Here is a 6,247-nt window from a genome sequence, read left to right as displayed (position 1 = left end):
GAATCTGACATTTGAGAATCTCTTGACAATCAGGTCCATTGACTCATCCTCCAATTGCTCCAGTTCTTCCAAGGAATAATAATTATCTCCTGATTGATTTGTAGTAGGAGAATCAAATTCTGCTACTATCACATTATCTTCAACCTTGGAAGACTGTACCATTCTTTCTGACTGTTGAGATTGTTGTTGATATTGTGGTTGTTATTGTTGTTCATCAGCTACTAGAGCAGTAGACGTGCTGACCACTCTACCTTTCCCGTAAACTTCCTTCTGCTGAATCTGCTCCAACTCATAAGTCTTTAACACACCATAGAGCCTTTCCAAAGAAATCTCACTTAGATCTCTTGCTTCTCTTATGGCAGTGATTCTATGTTCGAGATGAGTTGGCAGTGTTAAAAGGAACTTTTTGTTGACCTCCCTGATGGAATAGTATTTACCATTAATGTTCAGGTTGTTGATCAATGCATTGTACCTCTCAAACACTTCAGTGATTCCTTCTCCTGGATTGGATTTAAAGTATTCATACTCAGAGGTTAGGATTTCTAGTTTGTTCTCCCTAACTTCCTCTGTGCCTTCATTAATAATCTCAATAGTTTCCCAGATATGTTTGGAATCTTTACAATTCATCACATGTCTATTCATCAGGGGATTAAGGGAATCTACTAAGATTAATTGAAGGCTAGCATCCAGGGAAGCTTCTTCTATTTCAGCAGGAGAGAAGTCCTCAGGATCCTTCACATAAGTTCTCGCTTTGGTGATCACCACATCATTTTCTATTACCTCTGGTTCCATAACCATAGGAATTTTTGGACCCTTCTTCAACACTTGCAAATATTTGGGATTAGCAACCTGTAAAAACAGTAGCATCTTCTTCTTCCACATAACATAATTTTCTTTATCGAAAAGTGGAATTTTAACGGTTCCAACTTTTTGTGTAGTCATTATGAATTTTTTGAGTGAATAAAAAATTCAAGAAGTGAAAGAAACACAAAAGTCTAGGATCTAGATTTGTACGTTAATCAGAAGGCTCTGATACCAATTGTTAGGTCCCAATTTGTTTGTAGAAGGGGGGTTGAATGCAAACAATACCGTTTAATCGAATAAAATGCGGAATAAAATTGTGAAACAAAATTCAAGTTAAATAAAACTTTTATTAAACTTGAAAGGTGTTACAACTACGGTATCGGTTACAAGGGATTAATCTCAAATCAATTATTACAAATTTAGAATAAATTCGACATGAACTTTTTCTATTTTTGTAATTAAAAGATCAAATGCTAAATGCGATTTGAGATTAAGTTCTAGGGATTTTAATCCGCTAGATTGATACACAAGAACAAGATAAGTATTTCTAGTTGATTGGATTTAACTTTACAATCTAGAAATTGATCTTGAAGTTGCAGATGAGATGAAATATTTTTCTGCTCCTTTTTCTTTTGTTCTTGAGTTTGTATTCTGTTTTTTTGCTTATCTTTATGAACTGGTCTTCTGCTTCTTTTAAACAACACAGCTGAGTAGATTGAATTGGAATGACAATCCTTTAAGCTTGTGAGACTTTCAGTAGGACAATGTTTACAACTAGCAAGACAATTAAAAATGAGCTAGCAAGACTTTCGGTATGACTATAGATTGTCATACCGATTGTCATATTAGTTCAAATAAATTGTCTTGCTGAATTAATAACTGATTTTAATCTAAACAGAAATTCTAATAAGACAATTAAATGTATTGGCATGACTTTCGGTATGACTATCAATTGTCATACCGATTGTCATACTAGTTCAAATGAATTGTCTTGCTGAATTTAAGCAGATTTTAAACCAATTAAAATCTTGTAAATCCTTAATATTAATTCTAAATTAATTAATCAATTTAATTCAATTAATCAATAAATTAATCTTTGCAGATATAATTTATTTTCTTAATTAAATTATATGACTTAATTAATTAATAGAGAATTAATACTAACCCTTAGCAGCATCCATTCTTCTGACAATCTTCTGAAAGTCACTGAGACTTATGAATCAATTCCGCCACTTCAATGCTGACACTCGATGTACTGTCTGGTTCATGAGTGACTAACTTTCGTGACGTTTCTTCATGTCTTGACTTTTATATTCTGATTGAATCCTTGTAATAAATGATATCTTGACGAGATCTCTGTCACTTAATTAAATCCACGATCTTGATTTATATCACTGAGGCATGATCAAATTCTTGAACTTCTTCCAGTGAATTTTCAAGTCTGCAGATGAACAATGTTTCTTTATTCTTTGACAGATGTTACATTGTGAGATCTCTCTGATGATTAATCCACTATTTACTTATTACATTCTTATTTGAGTTGAGTTAAATACTCGAATAAACGAGTAGGCTATGAAACATCTGTCAATTAGTTTATGCCAAAGTTTTAACTCAACTCAAATTCATTGGGTATTACAACTCTGCTTATACTGTTCATAACAGTGGTTTTCTAGGAAAGTATGAGATATATATATAGGTGTATATATATCAGGACTTAATGAAGTATCTCATAACTTTATTTCTTTTGAATGATATTTTAAATATTTATTATATTCAAGTCTAATCTTGTAGTCTCATCTATGTGGTAAACTTTTGAAACTGATTATACCTTGAATGATGGTAGTTCAAGTAGTATTCAGAAAAGATATAAGTATATTGGAGTATCTTATAACTTCATCTTTTCAACTTATATTTAGTTAATGATTATCTTATGCATGACAAAGATTTTCAGAAAAATGTTGAGACAAGGTTAGATGTATGAGATCACCTTGCAACGATATTTTTATACAGTTATAAACTGAAACTCTGTGTATATTATGCATGGAAGAGGATTTCCAAGATTTTGAAAAGTATATATACATACTGATTATTTTGCGACTTGGTCGCGTTAAGATATCAAACTTGGTTCAATTCTGGTTAACCAAGACTTTCATGAGTACTATGAGAATGCTCATATATTTTTAATTATTATACATGTTATTTTGGTGGGCTTATTGCTCACCCTTGCTTTATTCTTTCATCACACAACAGCAGTTAGATAGGATGAACAGGACCAAGCTTCCAATTTGCGAGCCGATAGGAAATATTCCGCATTTTCCGGTAGGCGTTGATGCCGCTGTAGCTAAGGTAAGAACTACTAGTAGGCTAGGATTTTAACATTTGATGTACCAGACTTATGTATACTTATGAATTGTAATAATGGCAAAAAATATGTAAATTTATTCAGAAACCCTTTTGAGGTGTAATGACTTATAATTGTGGAATAAAATGATTTGTGTTATTTTGGTATTCATCTTTGAAACTATAACTTATTGTGTGTGTGTATGGTGTGGGGTCACAGTATGCAGTAATTGGTTATTTATTTAGATTAAGTGTTGTTAAGGGAAATGGAACTCGTGACAACCCAGATCCCCGACCCCGAATTTGGGGGTGTTACAATGAGCTCATTCTTCTCATTAGCAACGACTGTGATACCTCCTTTCTCTGGTACACACTGAACCAGACTTACCCAAGAAATGTCAGAAATGGGATAGATGATCCCTGCATCAAGCCACTTAAAAATTTCATTCTTCACGACTTCCTTCATGATAGGGTTTAACCTTCTCTGTTGCTCAACAGTAGGCTTGCTACCTTCCTCTAGCAGAATTTTATGCATACAATAAGAAGGGCTGATTCCCCTGATATCTGCTATAGTCCAACCAATTGCCGATTTGAATTCTCTAAGAATTCTCGAAAGCTTCTCCTCATCACTACCTGAAAGGTTAGATGCAATAATAACAGGAAAAGTAGATGCATCACCTAAAAACGCATACCTCAAATATTCATGTAAAGGCTTAAGATCAAGATGAAGAGCTTCCTCAATAGATGGCTTGAGGCGCTTTGGAGAATTTTTCAGCTCTTCCAATCAAAGAGATTCAAAATGCATATCTAGCCTTCGCTTCCAAGGAGAAGCATTCAAATACTGCAACTGCTCATCACCTTCATCATCTTCACTATCTGAATTCCCCAACAAGGCCTTCTCTAAGGCATTAGACCTTAGCATTTGATCAAGTTCTGAAGTAACCAAAAAATCGACCAATTCCACTTTTAAGCACTCCTCGTTATCAGTAGAGAATTTCATGGCATTGAAAATATTAAAAGTCACATCCTGTTCTAGTAATCGCATAGTGAACTCACCCTTCTGCACATCAATCAAGGTTCGGCCCATAGCCAAGAATGGTCTTCCCAGGATTATGGGAATCTTTTTATCCTCCTCGAAATCAAGAATTACAAAGTCAGCAGGAAAGATGAGTTTGTCCACCTTGACCAAGACATCCTCCACAATGCCTCGTGGATATGAAATAGAACGATCAACCAACTACAAGGATATATAAGTAGGCTTTGGATCAGGTAAATCAATTTCTTAAAGATAAACAAAGGCATCAGATTTATGCTAGCTCCCAAATCACATAAACAATTGTCGAACGACAAGTTTCCGAAGGTGCAAGGAATAGTGAAGCTTCCAGGATCTTTAAGCTTCGGAGGCAACTTCTGTTGCAGCACAACACTGCATTCCTTCGTGAGTGCTACGGTCTCTAAGTCATCGAGCTTTACTTTCCTTGAGAGAATACCTTTCATGAACTTCGCATAGCTAGGCATTTGTTCAAGAGCTTCAGTGAAAGTTATGTTGATATGAAGTTTCTTGAACAACTCCAGAAACTTAGCAAACTGTTTATCCAACATTTGCTTCTGCAGCCTCTTAGGAAAAGGAGGTGGAGGATAAACCTATGTTTCCCCTGTATTACCCTCAGGAGGAGTGTTGACAATATTTGTCTTCCTTGGTTCCACCTCTGCTTCCTTCTGCATATTTTCTTCAGCCACAACTTCAACTTCTAGAACTTGAGATTTTTCATGAGTTGCAACCTTCCTAGACCTCAATATGACTGCCTTAACCTGATTCTTAGATTCCCTCTTGCCTGGCACTTCAGTATCACTAGGGAATGTACCAGGTTGTCGATTCAGCAAGGCATTGGCAATCTGCCTAATTTGATTCTCTAAAGTCTTAATATAAACCGCTTGGCTCTTGCACATAAGCCTCAACTCCTTCAATTTAGATTTTTCATACGATTGTGGTAGCTGCTGAAGTTGGAGTTGTTGCCTTGGTGCATATTGCGGCTGTTAAAAACCAGGAGGGTTGTATTGTTTTGCTGCATATGGATGATAAGGCTGTTGCACTACAACTTGATTATTGCTCTAGCTGAAGTTAGGATGATTGCGGTTATTGGGATGATATGTGGCTGGAACTGGTTGCTGCGACCTCTGAAAGTTGCTCATGAACTGAGATGATTCACTAGAAATAGCACACTGCTCTGTCTCATGCGCACCAGCAAAAAGCTCACAAATACTAGTGATCTGATTAACTCCAAAATTAGCCAAAAAATTCACCTTGATTGTTAGAGCCTGAAGCTGAGCAGCTATAGCAGTAGCTGTATCCACTTCCAGAATTCCTGCTACCTTTCCTTGAGGCATTCTCTGAGTTGGGTTCTGGTATTCATTAGCAGCCATCAGCTCAATTACTCATAAGCTTCATCATAGCTTTTAGCCCATAAGGCTCCTCCTGATGCTGCACCAAGCATGGGTCTAGAAATTGCACCCAACCCATTATAAAAGCAGTTAATGATCATCCAGTCAGGTATCCTATGATGAGGAAACTTCCTAAGCATCTCCTTGTAGCAATCTGAAGCCTCACACAAAGATTCTCCGGATTGCTGCGCAAATTGAGTAAGAGCATTCCTGATTGTAGCAGTCTTTTCCATAGGGAAGAATTTAGTGAGAAACTTATGAGCAAGATCCTCCAACGTAGTAATAGAGCCTGGTGGTAGAGAATGCAACCAACACTTGGCCTTATTCCTTAGAGAGAATGGGAAAACCTCAGCTTTATAGCATCTTCAATAACTCCATTAAACTTGAAAGTGTCGCAGATCTCGATGAAATCTCTGATGTGCATGTTGGGATCTTCTATAGGAGAATCCCCAAACTGAACTGAATTATGTATCATCTAAATCGTGCTCGACCTCATTTTAAAGTTATTAGCTGCGATGGATGGCCTGATAATGCTAGACTGAATATCACTTATCTTCGGTTTAGAATATTCCATCAAAGCCTTACGATTCGTTGCCTGATCTCCCATTATGACAAGAGCTTCTTCTTGTTGAGTGGCATTTATGACACTTTATAACGCTCC

General features: G+C 36.3%; 1 non-coding gene across 1 annotated transcript; it reads left to right on the top strand.

The window, feature by feature from the left end:
* The first annotated feature begins 5,697 nt into the window (after window positions 1-5,697).
* LOC141662941 (small nucleolar RNA R71) lies at window positions 5,698-5,804 on the top strand. Its single transcript, XR_012551040.1, has one exon. It is a non-coding gene; the product is annotated as a small nucleolar RNA R71 (small nucleolar RNA).
* The last annotated feature ends 443 nt before the right edge of the window (window positions 5,805-6,247 follow it).

This window comes from Apium graveolens, chromosome 5 (assembly GCF_009905375.1).
Source record: "Apium graveolens cultivar Ventura chromosome 5, ASM990537v1, whole genome shotgun sequence".
In the NCBI taxonomy this organism is placed as follows: domain Eukaryota; kingdom Viridiplantae; phylum Streptophyta; class Magnoliopsida; order Apiales; family Apiaceae; genus Apium; species Apium graveolens.
The sequence above is the reverse complement of the archived record's forward strand: the minus strand, read 5'-3'. Positions and strand labels throughout refer to the sequence as shown.